Here is a 13830-nt window from a genome sequence, read left to right on the forward strand (position 1 = left end):
AACGTCGCTTTGAGCGTCATGGAGCATTTGAGATGTTCCAGGAGTTGAAGTTTATCTTTCAGAAGAACGCCCGGATCGAGAGGTATGAGACCTCCGATAAATTCTATGCTTGCAAGATGGAGGAAAACTCGTCTGTCAGTGAACATGTGCTCAAAATGTCTGGGTACTCAAACCGTCTAGCTGAACTGGGGATTGAACTCCCGCAAGAAGCTATCACTGACAGAATCCTTCAATCACTGCCGCCAAGCTATAAAGGCTTTGTGTTGAACTACAACATGCAAGGGATGAACAAGTCTCCCGGCGAGTTGTTTGCGATGCTGAAAGTCGCAGAGTCTGAACTCCGTAAAGAGCATCAAGTGTTGATGGTGAGCAAGACCACTAGTTTCAAGAGAAACGGCAAAGGAAAGAAGGGCAATTCGAAGAAGAGCGGCAAGCTTGTTGCCAATCCGCCGAAGAAACCCAAAGCTGGACCTAAGCCTGAAACAGAGTGCTTATATTGCAAGGGTATGGGTCATTGGAAGCGCAATTGCCCCAAGTATCTGGCAGATAAGAAGGCGGGCAAAGAAAAATCAGGTATATTTGATATACATGTTATTGATGTGTACTTAACCGGCTCTCGTAGTAGTGCCTGGGTATTTGATACCGGTTCTGTTGCTCACATTTGCAACTCGAAGCAGGAACTGCGGAATAGACGAAGGCTGGCGAAAGACGAAGTGATGATGCGCGTAGGAAACCGTTCCAAGGTTGATGCAATCGCCGTCGGCACAGTGTCACTTCAGCTACCATCGGGATTAGTGATGAACTTAAATCATTGTTATTTAGTGCCTGCGTTGAGCATGAACATTATATCTGGATCTTGTTTATTGCGAGACGGTTACTCTTTTAAGTCTGAGAATAATGGTTGTTCTATTTCTATGAGTAACATCTTTTATGGTCATGCACCGAATGTGAGAGGATTGTTCATATTGAATCTTGATAGCGATACGCATATACATAACATTGAGACCAAAAGAGTTAGAGTAAACAATGATAGCGCCATATTTTTGTGGCACTGCCGCTTGGGTCATATTGGTGTAAAGCGCATGAAGAAACTCCATGGTGATGGACTTTTGGAGTCACTTGACTTTGATTCACTTGACACATGCGAACCATGCCTCATGGGCAAGATGACTAAGACTCCGTTCTCCGGAACAATGGAGCGTGCAAGTGACTTGTTGGAAATCATACATACCGATGTGTGTGGTCCAATGAGCGTGGAGGCACGCGGCGGATATCGTTATTTTCTCACCTTCACTGACGATTTAAGTAGATATGGTTATGTCTACTTGATGAAGCACAAGTCTGAGACATTTGAAAAGTTCAAGCAATTTCAGAGTGAAGTGGAAAATCATCGTAACAAGAAGATCAAGTTCCTACGGTCTGATCGTGGGGGTGAATATCTGAGTTTCGAGTTTGGTGCTCACTTAAGACAATGTGGAATTGTTTCACAGTTAACACCGCCTGGAACACCACAGCGTAATGGTGTGTCCGAACGTCGTAATCGTACTTTGTTAGAGATGGTGCGATCTATGATGTCTCTTACTGATTTGCCGTTATCGTTTTGGGGTCATGCATTAGAAACAGCTGCATTCACTTTAAATAGGGCACCATCAAAATCCGTTGAGACGACACCATACGAACTGTGGTATGGCAAAAGACCAAAGTTGTCGTTTCTTAAAGTTTGGGGATGTGATGCTTATGTCAAAAAGCTTCAGCCTGAAAAGCTGGAACCCAAAGCGGAAAAATGCGTCTTCATAGGTTACCCAAAAGAGACAGTTGGGTACACATTCTATCTCAAATCCGAGGGCAAAGTGTTTGTTGCTAAGAACGGAACTTTTCTCGAGAAGGAGTTTCTCTCGAGAGAATTGAGTGGGAGGAAGATAGAACTTGACGAGGTTGTCGAACCTCTCATCCCTCTGGATGGTGGCGCAGGGCAAGGGGAAACCTCTGTCATTGCGACGCCGGTTGAGGAGGAAGTTAATGATGATGATCATGAAACTCCAGTTCAAGTTTCTGTTGAACCACGCAGGTCGACGAGATCACGCGCTGCTCCAGAGTGGTACGGTAATCCCGTCTTATCAATCATGTTGTTAGACAACAATGAACCTGCAAATTATGAAGAAGCAATGGTGGGCCCAGATTCCAACAAATGGCTAGAAGCCATGAAATCCGAGATAGGATCCATGTATGAGAACAAAGTGTGGACTTTGGAGATACTACCTGAGGGCCGCAAGGCTATTCAGAACAAATGGATCTTTAAGAAGAAGACGAACGCTGACGGTAATGTGACCGTTTATAAAGCTCGACTTGTGGCAAAGGGTTTTTCACAAGTTCCAGGAGTTGACTACGATGAGACCTTCTCACCCGTAGCGATGCTTAAGTCCGTCAGAATCATGTTAGCAATAGCTGCATTTTTCGATTATGAAATCTGGCAGATGGATGTCAAAACGGCGTTCCTTAACGGTTTCCTTAAGGAAGAGTTGTATATGATGCAACCCGAAGGTTTTGTCGATCCTAAAAATGCTGACAAGGTGTGCAAGCTCCAGCGATCCATTTATGGGCTGGTGCAAGCATCTCGGAGTTGGAACAAACGCTTTGATGAGGTGATCAAAGCATTTGGGTTTATACAAGTGGTTGGAGAATCTTGTATTTACAAGAAAGTGAGTGGGAGCTCTGTGGCGCTTCTAATATTATATGTGGATGACATATTACTGATTGGAAACAACGTAAAGCTTTTGGAGAGCATAAAAGGTTACTTGAATAAAAGTTTCTCTATGAAGGACCTAGGAGAAGCTGCTTACATTCTAGGCATTAAGATCTATAGGGATAGATCGAAACGCCTGATAGGACTTTCACAAAGCACATACCTTGATAAAGTTTTGAAGAGGTTCAAAATGGAACAGTCCAAGAAAGGGTTCTTGCCAGTTTTACAAGGTACGAGATTGAGTAAGACTCAGTGCCTAGCAACTGATGAAGATAGAGAGCATATGCGCTCCGTCCCCTATGCTTCAACCATAGGTTCTATCATGTATGCGATGCTGTGCACTAGACCGGATGTTAGCCTGGCCATAAGTATGGCAGGTAGGTTCCAGAGTAATCCAGGAGTGGTTCACTGGACAGCGGTCAAGAATATCCTGAAGTACCTGAAAAGGACTAAGGAGATGTTTCTCGTGTATGGAGGTGACGAAGAGCTCGCCATAAAAGGTTACGTCGATGCAAGCTTTGACACAGATCCGGACGACTCTAAGTCGCAAACCGGATACGTATTTATTCTTAATGGGGGTGCAGTAAGCTGGTGCAGTTCCAAGCAAAGCGTCGTAGCAGATTCTACATGTGAAGCGGAGTACATGGCTGCCTCGGAGGCGGCTAAGGAGGGTGTCTGGATGAAGCAGTTCATGACGGATCTTGGAGTGGTGCCAAGTGCACTGGATCCAATAACCTTGTTCTGTGACAACACTGGTGCCATTGCCTTAGCAAAGGAACCAAGGTTTCACAAGAAGACCAGACACATCAAACGACGCTTCAACCTCATCCGCGACTACGTTGAGGAGGAGGACGTAAATATATGCAAAGTGCACACGGATCTGAATGTAGCAGACCCGCTGACTAAACCTCTTCCACGGCCAAAACATGATCGACACCAGAACTGTATGGGTGTTAGATTTATTACAATGTAATTCACATGGTGATGTGAGGGCTAGATTATTGACTCTAGTGCAAGTGGGAGACTGTTGGAATTATGCCCTAGAGGCAATAATAAATGTATAGTTATTATTATAATTCCTGTATCAAGATAATAGTTTATTATCCATGCTATAATTGTATTGAATGAAGACTCATTTACATGTGTGGATACATAGACAAAACACCGTCCCTAGCATGCCTCTAATTGGCTAGCCAGTTGACTGATGATAGTCAGTGTCTTCTGATTATGAACAAGGTGTTGTTGCTTGATAACTGGATCACGTCATTAGGAGAATCACGTGATGGACTAGACCCAAACTAATAGACGTAGCATGTTGATCGTGTCATTTTGTTGCTACTGTTTTCTGCGTGTCAAGTATTTATTCCTATGACCATGAGATCATATAACTCACTGACACCGGAGGAATGCTTTGTGTGTATCAAACGTCGCAACGTAACTGGGTGACTATAAAGATGCTCTACAGGTATCTCCGAAGGTGTTAGTTGAGTTAGTATGGATCAAGACTGGGATTTGTCACTCCGTGTGACGGAGAGGTATCTCGGGGCCCACTCGGTAATACAACATCACACACAAGCCTTGCAAGCAATGTAACTTAGTGTAAGTTGCGGGATCTTGTATTACGGAACGAGTAAAGAGACTTGCCGGTAAACGAGATTGAAATAGGTATGCGGATACTGACGATCGAATCTCGGGCAAGTAACATACCGAAGGACAAAGGGAATGATATACGGGATTATACGAATCCTTGGCAGTGAGGTTCAAACGATAAGATCTTCGTAGAATATGTAGGATCCAATATGGGCATCCAGGTCCCGCTATTGGATATTGACCGAGGAGTCTCTCGGGTCATGTCTACATAGTTCTCGAACCCGCAGGGTCTGCACACTTAAGGTTCGACGTTGTTTTATGCGTATTTGAGTTATATGGTTGGTTACCGAATGTTGTTCGGAGTCCCGGATGAGATCACGGACGTCACGAGGGTTTCCGGAATAGTCCAGAAACGAAGATTCATATATAGGATGACCTCATTTGATTACCGGAAGGTTTTGGAGTTACCGGGAATGTACCGGGAATGACGAATGGGTTCCGGGAGTTCACCGGGGGGGGGGGGGGCAACCCACCCCGGGGAAGCCCATAGGCTTTGGGGGGGCACACCAGCCCTTAGTGGGCTGGTGGGACAGCCCCAAAGGGGCCTATGTGCCAAGAGAAGGAAATCAAAGGAAAAGAAAAAAAAGAGGGAGGAAATGGGAAGGGAGGGGGACTCCTCCCACCAAACCAAGTCCAACTCGGTTTGGGGGGGGGAGTCCTCCCCCCTTGGCTCGGTCGACCCCTTGAGGGTCCCTTGGACCCCAAGGCAAGGTCCCCCTTCCTCCTCCTATATATATGGGGCTTTTAGGGCAGATTTGAGACGACTTTCTCACGGCTGCCCGACCACATACCTCCATTGTTTTTCCTCTAGATCGCGTTTCTGCGGAGCTCGGGCGGAGCCCTGCTGAGACGAGATCATCACCAACCTCCGGAGCGCCGTCACGCTGCCGGAGAACTCTTCTACCTCTCCGTCTCTCTTGCTAGATCAAGAAGGCCGAGATCATCGTCGAGCTGTACGTGTGCTGAACGCGGAGGTGCCGTCCGTTCGGTACTAGATCGTGGGACTGATCGCGGGATTGTTCACGGGGCGGATCGAGGGACGTGAGGACGTTCCACTACATCAACCGCGTTCTCTAACGCTTCTGCTGTATGATCTACAAGGGTACGTAGATCACTCATCCCCTCTCGTAGATGGACATCACCATGATAGGTCTTCGTGCGCGTAGGAAAATTTTTGTTTCCCATGCGACGTTCCCCAACATGTCGGTGATGATATCGTGTGGAACTCCAAATCTAAAGATAATTTGTTGAATGAAGCCGATGGGAGTTGCCGAGTCCATGATTTTAATGGACTTTGCTTTGACCCACTTGTTGAACTTGTTCACCGCTACTAGCAGGTAAGTAAATTCACTTGACCTGGTCCGTAGGGGGCCGACCATGTCGAGACCCCGCACGACGAATGGCCACGTGAGCAGAATTGTCTTTAGTGTGGATGCGGGATTGTATAACCGATTCTTGTAGAATTGGCATCCAAGACATAGCTCGACCAGGTCTCTTGCTGCCTCATTGCCTTGGGGCAAATAAAAAATCGCTCGAAAGGCCTTGGCCACTAGTGTTCAAGAAGACGCATGTTCCTGATGACGAGTTGATGGATATACTACTCACCCCAAGTTGGATACCCCAAGTTTAATATGGAGATGTAGTCAGCAGCAGATTTCCCTTACACGAAGACTGTAAGGTTTATCGAACCAAGAGGACTCCTAGGTTCAACAAGTAGGTGTCTTCCACCCTGGCGCTAGCGGAAGACGTGGACCTGCACACACGACAAATAACTTTGCTCCCAACGAGTACAAATAGGTTGTCAATCTCTCCGGCCTTGTGGTTTGCAAAGGATCAAAACACAAGCGGGAAGGTAATAGTGATTGCAACAGAAAGTAAATGAAAGCGGTAAATGATGGAGGTGTAAACAATGATGGTGATATGGACCGGAGTCACATGATGTTCACTAGTGATGTCTCTCTCCCAAAAGACGATAAACAACTATGCTTGGGTACACAAATCACAGTAGGGCAATTGACAGAATTATGATCGCACCGCAATGCTAATTATGCTACTTGATAGTTAGAGGTTCAATAGTTATGGGCAGTACGCCAAGACAAGTAGACCATTTATTCATCAGCATCTACTTACTAATCATCCACCTTGAGATATCTGTCCAGAACATATCTCCCGTATTAAGTCGCGAGCCCCACCCAAAGTGTAAACTCAAAGCAACGGACAACTGCATTAACGAACTATGCGTAAGGTAAACAATCCTCGCAACTGTGGTCACAAGCACCATTGTTTTCTCCTTGGTGGCAACAAGCACATCCCCTAGTGTCATGTTTCTGTCACTCAAGCTAGACATCGAGGGGCATGAACCCACAATCATGCATAACGCTCCCTTTTGGAGTTAAAATCTACTACTTGGCCAAAGCAATAAATAGTAATGGAGAACATGCATGAATCACTAAGGAACATAATTAAAAGGATAATCAAATATATAACTCATAACAATCTGAACATAATCTCATAATCCATCGGATCCCAACAAACCGAACATAGCAATAGCAAGAGAATTACATAGATTCCTTGATCATGTAGGGCAGCTCACAAGGACTAACCATTGACGCACAAGATTGGAGAGAAGACATCACATAGCTACTGGTCATGGACTCATGGTCCAAGGAGGACTACTCACGGCACGTCCGGGAAGCATCCATGGTGGTGGAGAAGCTCCCGAAGGTCAATACTCCCTCTGGCAGGGTGCCGGGAAGAGGTCTCGTGATGCTCCCGATCTCGGAAGCGCTGCGGCGGCGGAATGATGGAGAAATTCACGATTTCAGAAAGTCTGCGATGGTTTCCTCTCGGGACTCTAAATATATGCCAAAGGAGCGCACCAGAGGAGGTGGGACCCACCCAGGCGACCTCCTGGCGTGGCCTAGGGCCTGGCCACGCCAACAAGCCGCGTGGGAGGCCTCTGTCCCCCCTATGGCCCTCCTTCGGTGATCCGGAAGCTTCTGTTTCGCTGATTTTTTTATATATATTTTTTGGATTTTTTTCGGGCTTCGGAAAATTGGGTAAAAGCCTGTGCAAAATAGACATTAGCACACAGAAACTGGCACTCGGTGTACTGAGTTAGTAGGTTAGTCCAAATATGTGTAAAATGATATAAAAGTGTAGCAAAACATATAACAATGTCACCCAAAAGATCATGGAACAAGCAGAAATTATAAATACGTTTGGGACGTATCAACATCCCCAAGCTTAATTTTTTCTCATCCTCGAGTAGATAAATGATAACATAATAATTTTTGTGGTGACATGCTAACACACATATAAGAACTTCAAAATAAAGAAAGTGAGATATGTAATTCAAGTCAAGACAATAACAAGCAAGAGTCTATATCTAGTATTGCATTTAGCAAAGTAAGAACATAAAGGTGCAAGAGCTCTCGCTGTCCGTGACTCGAATGTCTCCAAATGGTGTTTGCGTGCAAGAAGTGGGAGATGGGTTAATATTATAAAATATTTTTTAATTGAGAACTCAATCTACTAGACCTCACAGTTAGTCTCCTTCGGAATCTTATTTTGACTCATCCCCAGACCACTAGTCAGGCACAAGTCAAAATGATCCTCTCCCTTTCGACTTTGAGCACTAATGCAATGGATGAGCGTAAGAAAACTATGTTGGCACTTAGGATGGCAAATAGAATAGTGATGGGGAAGAAAGACAAAAAGGTGTGAAAGGCTCACATCAATGAGGACAACCATAGGCGAGAGAAAGCCAAATGATAGATATGATGTGAGGAGTAGGGATTGCCATGTAACAGATGCACATATGAGCTAAGGTAAGCTCTCCAATGGAACTAGTGGGGGTGCATCCAACTTGTTTGCTCATGAAGACCTAGATCTCATTTGAGGAGGCTCATCATTGGAATATGCAAACCAAGTTATATAGTGTAAGGGTCCCCACATAGTTATGCATGAATGATAATCTCTAAGTAGTACAAATATAGCAATGGAGTACGAGTGTGAATCTTTCAAAAGGAATAGTAGTGTTGCCCCCTTCTCTCTTTTTATTTCTTTATTTCTTTTCTTTTTTCTCTTTCTATTTTTATTTTTTTGTGGCCTCTTTGGATCTTTCTTTTTATCTCTCATTTGTCCTCTTTGGGATCTTTTGTTTGTCCTCTTTGGGATATTTTTCTCACTTAAGGGCATCAATCTATGTTTTACATGAATAAAAAGAAAAATCATCACACTTTATAAGAAGTACTCAACATAAAGACAAGTGAAAACTATCATGATGTATGCAAATGTATGCCTCTGCAGTGTAGCACGATATGCAATGATACTAGCCCGTCATGTAGCAGTAATAAGGGCAAGGGCCAACTAGCATGCGGCTCTACTATCAAGCAAAAGCGTGTATGACATGAATATCAAGTCATGAGATGGTGGATGTTGCATGGCAATGTATCTCGAAAAGGCTTTGGAAATGCCTTAGTAGCTAGTGTTTTGAGGAAAGATATAATGAGGCTTATGTATGACATAGTGTATCATGTCATGGGTTTGGATGCACCGGCGGAGTTTGCACCAACTCTCAATGTGAGAAAGGGCAATGCACGGCTAGCAAAATATGGATGGTGGAAGTGCCAAAAATCGAATACTCACATTAGTCCGAAGAACTTATACACTTATTATCGGTAACTCTCTATCTAGTTAGGAAATTCACAAAGAGACAAGTACCCTCAGGAGGAGCGTTTGGGCGTTTGGTTATCCTGCGCATCCTCGACTCATGGTAACGTGAGGGTACTCTATATATTCCAGAGGTTAGCGATCAATTAGTAGCTAGAGTTGTCAACTAATTTTTAAATTTTGAAAAACACACGGATTTCCCAAGATATGACACCTATCACTAATAGTCTCAATCTCTTGGCACCAATAGTCCAAACATTACTCAAATCAATACCTCAAAACTATTGCAGGTTACTACTATACTTAAATAGCAATCTCAGTTACCTACTCATGCAAGACACACAACTGAGTGCAACGAGCCAACTCTCTAAACAAGATAAGCATGATAAGTCAAGAGAGTTCGAGAAGTAACCTAAATAAATGCTCTTAAAAAGATAAGCATGAAAACTAAGTGCTAAGCATGACAATAGTTACGGAAAGATGAAGAACACACAAAAAGGATAAAGATGAAAACCTATGTTGTGTTCTAGAGTGGAATGGAGTGTGTCTCTCTCCCAAACAAGGTAGGCTAGGTTCCGACTTGTTAAGAACTGCAAGAAAAACTAAAACAAACTAAAAAGCAAATAGCGGTACGCTCCAAGCATAGCACATATCATATGAAGTGATAAAAATATAGCATGGAGATGGACGAACTGATGATTGTTGATAGAGAAGGGGATGCACGGGGGCATCCCCAAGCTTAGACGCTTGAGTCTCCTTGAATATTTCTTGGGGTGCATGGGGGCATCCCCAAGCTTGAGAGCTTGACACTCGTGTATCATTTTTCATCATCTCTCCCATCGCATACTTGAAAACTCGCTTCATACGAAACTCATCATAAGCTGATTAGAGTGGTTAGTTCCCTTAATAAAATAATTCATTACCTGATGGGAATAAATATTTTCATGAAAATCTACTGCTTCCTAGGAATTCCAAAAGGTTTTTGCAAATAAAAAGCATGCTTAGGATTTGCAAAACAATGAAAACGCAAAACATGGCAGAATCTGTGAAAACAGAACAACAAGTAGTAAATAATTTATTCGGGGCACTTCTGCAACTCAAATCAAAAAACTCAGAACAGATGCCAGAAAGGAAATTATACAGAGCATGCTTTCAAAAAACTTCAGATCAAAAATTTGATCTGGTGATTTTTGGAGAATATTTCCGTCAAGAAGACATAATCTGTTTCTGGACAGCATGTCACAACTTTTGAACTTTCTTGGAATCGGGGGCTATAACTTGGCACAAAGCTTAAAAATAAAGATACAATGATGTTGATACAGTAGTAACAAGCATCAAGACCACTAAAGCGGAAAGTAAAAACAAATTGGGTTGCCTCCCAACAAGTGCTTTCTTTTATGCCTTTGAGCTAGGCATAATGCAATAAGATCAAGTGTTATCAACTCCAAAAAAATAACTTGCCCGTGTAACGGACTCATAAGGTAACTTAATCTTCTTTCTAGGGAAGTGTTCCATTCCCTTTTTGAGAGGAAATTGGAATTTAATAATTCCCTCTTTCATGTCAATGATAGCACCAACGGTGCGGAGAAAAGGATGTCCCAAATTATTGGACATGAAGGATCACATTCAATGTCCATAATAAGAAAATCAACGGGCACATAATTATCATTGACAATAATAAGAACATCATCAATTCTCCCTAAAGGTTTCTTTATGGAAGAATCAACAAGATGAACACCAAAAGAACACGGATCATAAGGTTTCCAATCAAGCATATCATACATTCTTTTGGGCATAACTGAGGTACTAGCTCCAACATCACACAAAGCAAAGCAAGAGATATTATTCAATTTTATTTTGACCATAGGATCCCAAACATCTTCTAGCTTCCTAGGAATAGAAGTATCTAGCTTGAGCTTCTCCTCCCTAGCTTTGATAAGAGCATTGGTAATATGCTCGGTGAAGGAAATATTGAGTGTACTAGTGTGGGGGTCTTTAGCCATTCTTTGCAAAAAGGTGATAACTTCGGAGAGACTACAATTGTCAAAATCAAGGTTACTACCATTAATAAAGTGGTAGTAATGTCATATAATCTCATTCTTTTGGTAGTATCTAAATCCATAGGACCTTCTTGTCCTATAGTTGAGGTATTAGCATCACCATTAATAGGTCCATTGGGACTAGGAGTGCGATGGGTGCTACACGTTTTGAGATCCTCAACAACTTGTATAATAGCAATGATAGTGTGTGTAGGAAGGATCTTAATTCTCTCTTTCTCTTCCTTTTCTATAGCCCATCTATCTTTAAGTTTGGCTAGCATTCTTATGTTCTCATTAATTTGGACTTGGATAGCATTCATGGGTGTGGTGTTCCTTTCCTCAAGCGGGGAAGTTCTAATTTTAAGCATCTCCACATCATGGGCTATGTTGTCCACCTTCAAAGATAGACTATCTAATTTTTCTAGTTTCTCTTCTACACTCTTGTTGAAGGCTTTTTGAGAAGTGATAAAATCCTTACGCATGCTCTCTAATTCAGAAGTGGAGTTTTTGGTGCTAGGATAATTGTTATTGTTCCCATAGTTGTTGGATGGGAACGGTCTAGGATTGCTACCAAAATTACTCCTATAAGCATTGTTATTGAAGTTGTTCCTAGAAATAAAATTAACATCCACTTTCTCTCTTTCTTGAGCAACAATAGAATTTAAAGGAACATCATGAGGATCAATAGGAGCTTGCTTAGTAAGTAGAGTCATGATCATGTCAACCTTATCATCAAGGGAGGAGATCTACTCAACAGAGTTTACCTACCTACCTGTTGGAGCTCTCTCGGTGTGCCATTGAGAATAATTTGTCATCATCTCGTCCAATAGCTTTGTGGCAGCACCAAGTGTAGTTGACATAAAGGTTCCTCCCGCGGCCGAGTCTAACAGATTCCACGAGGTAAAGTTCACTCATGCATAGAAAGTTTGGATTACCATCCAAGTAGTCAAACCATGTGTAGGGCAATTCTTAACAAGAGATTTCATACGTTCCCAAGCTTGAGCAACAGGTTCATTATCCAATTGCCTAAAATTCATAATGCTACTCCTCAACTGGATAATCTTAGCAGGCAGGTAATACTTCCCAATAAAAGCATCTTTGCACTTATCCCAATAATCTATGCTATTCCTATGCAAAGATTGAAGCCACACTTTAGCTCCTCCTCTCAAGGAGAAAGGAAAAAAGCTTAAGTTCAACAATATCACCATCTACTTCTTTATATTTTTGCATATCACAGAGCTCAACAAAATTGTTCAAGTGCAAGGCAACATCATCTCCAGCACGAGAGAATTGATCTTTCATAACTAGGTTCAGTAAAGCAGGTTTAATCTCATAGGACGTGGCTCCAGTGGCGGGAGAAGCAATAGGAGTGCAGATAAACTCATTGTTGTTGTGACTAATGAAGTCACACAACATGGTGTTCTCACTGGATCCCATAGTAGCGGCAACAAGCAAGAGCAAAGCAACTAAGTTTTTGTGGTTTTTGGTATAAGACTCTAAAGCAAAAACTAAAAAGAAAACTAACAAGACTAAAAAGCAAAGATAAAAGATAGCATGCAACTCCCCTATCTTGAAGACTGGAGGCCCCGGCAACGGCGCCAGAAATTCGCTTGATGACGAGTCGATGGATATACTTCTCGGCCCTCGTTGGATACCCCAAGTGGAAGGTGGAGATGTAGTCAGCAACATATTTCCCTTACACGCAGACTGCAAGGTTTATCGAACCAAGAGCACTCCTAGGCTCAAAAAGTAGGTGTGTTCCACCCTCGCACTAGCAGAAGATGTGGACCTGCATACACAACAAATAACTTTGATCCCAACGAGTACAGAGAGGTTGTCAATCTCTCCGGCCTTGTAGTTTGCAAAGGATCAAAACACAAGCGGGAAGGTAATAGTGATTGCAACGGAAAAGTAAATGAAAGCGGTAAATGATGGAAGTGTAAACAATGATGGTGACATGGACCGGAGTCACATGATGTTCACTAGTGATGTCTCTCTCCCAAAAGACGATAAAGAACTATGCTTGGGTAAACAAATCACAGTTGGGCAATTGACAGATTTATGATCGCACCGCAATGCTAATTATGCTACTTGATAGTTAGAGGTTCAATAGTAATGGACAGTACGCAAAGACAAGTAGACCATTTATTCATCAGCATCTACTTACTAATCATTCACCTTGAGATATCTATCCAGAACATCTCTCCAGCATTAAGTTGCGAGCCCCACCTAAAGTGTAAACCCAAAGCAACGAACGACTACATTAACGAACTATGCGTAAGGTAAACAATCCTTGCAACCGTGGTCACAAGCACCGTTGTTTTCTCCCTGGTGGGCAACAAGCACATCCCCTAGTCTCATGTTTCGGTCACTCAAGCTAGACATCGAGGGGCATGAACCCACAATCATGCATAAGGCTCCCTCTTGGAGTTACAATCTACTACTTGGCCAAAGCAATAAATAGTAACAGAGAACATGCATGATTCACTAAGGAACATAATTAAAAGGATAATAAAATATATAAGTCATAACAATCTGAACATAATGTCATAATCCATTGGATCCCAATAAACCAAGCATAGCAATAGCAAGAGAATTACATAGATGCCTAGATCATGTAGGGCAGCTCACAAGGACTAACCATTGAAGCACAAGATTGGAGAGAAGACATCACATAGTTACTGGTCATGGACTGATGGTGCAAGGAGGACTACTCACGGGACG

This window comes from Hordeum vulgare, chromosome 5H (genome assembly GCF_904849725.1).
Source record: "Hordeum vulgare subsp. vulgare chromosome 5H, MorexV3_pseudomolecules_assembly, whole genome shotgun sequence".
Taxonomy (NCBI): domain Eukaryota; kingdom Viridiplantae; phylum Streptophyta; class Magnoliopsida; order Poales; family Poaceae; genus Hordeum; species Hordeum vulgare.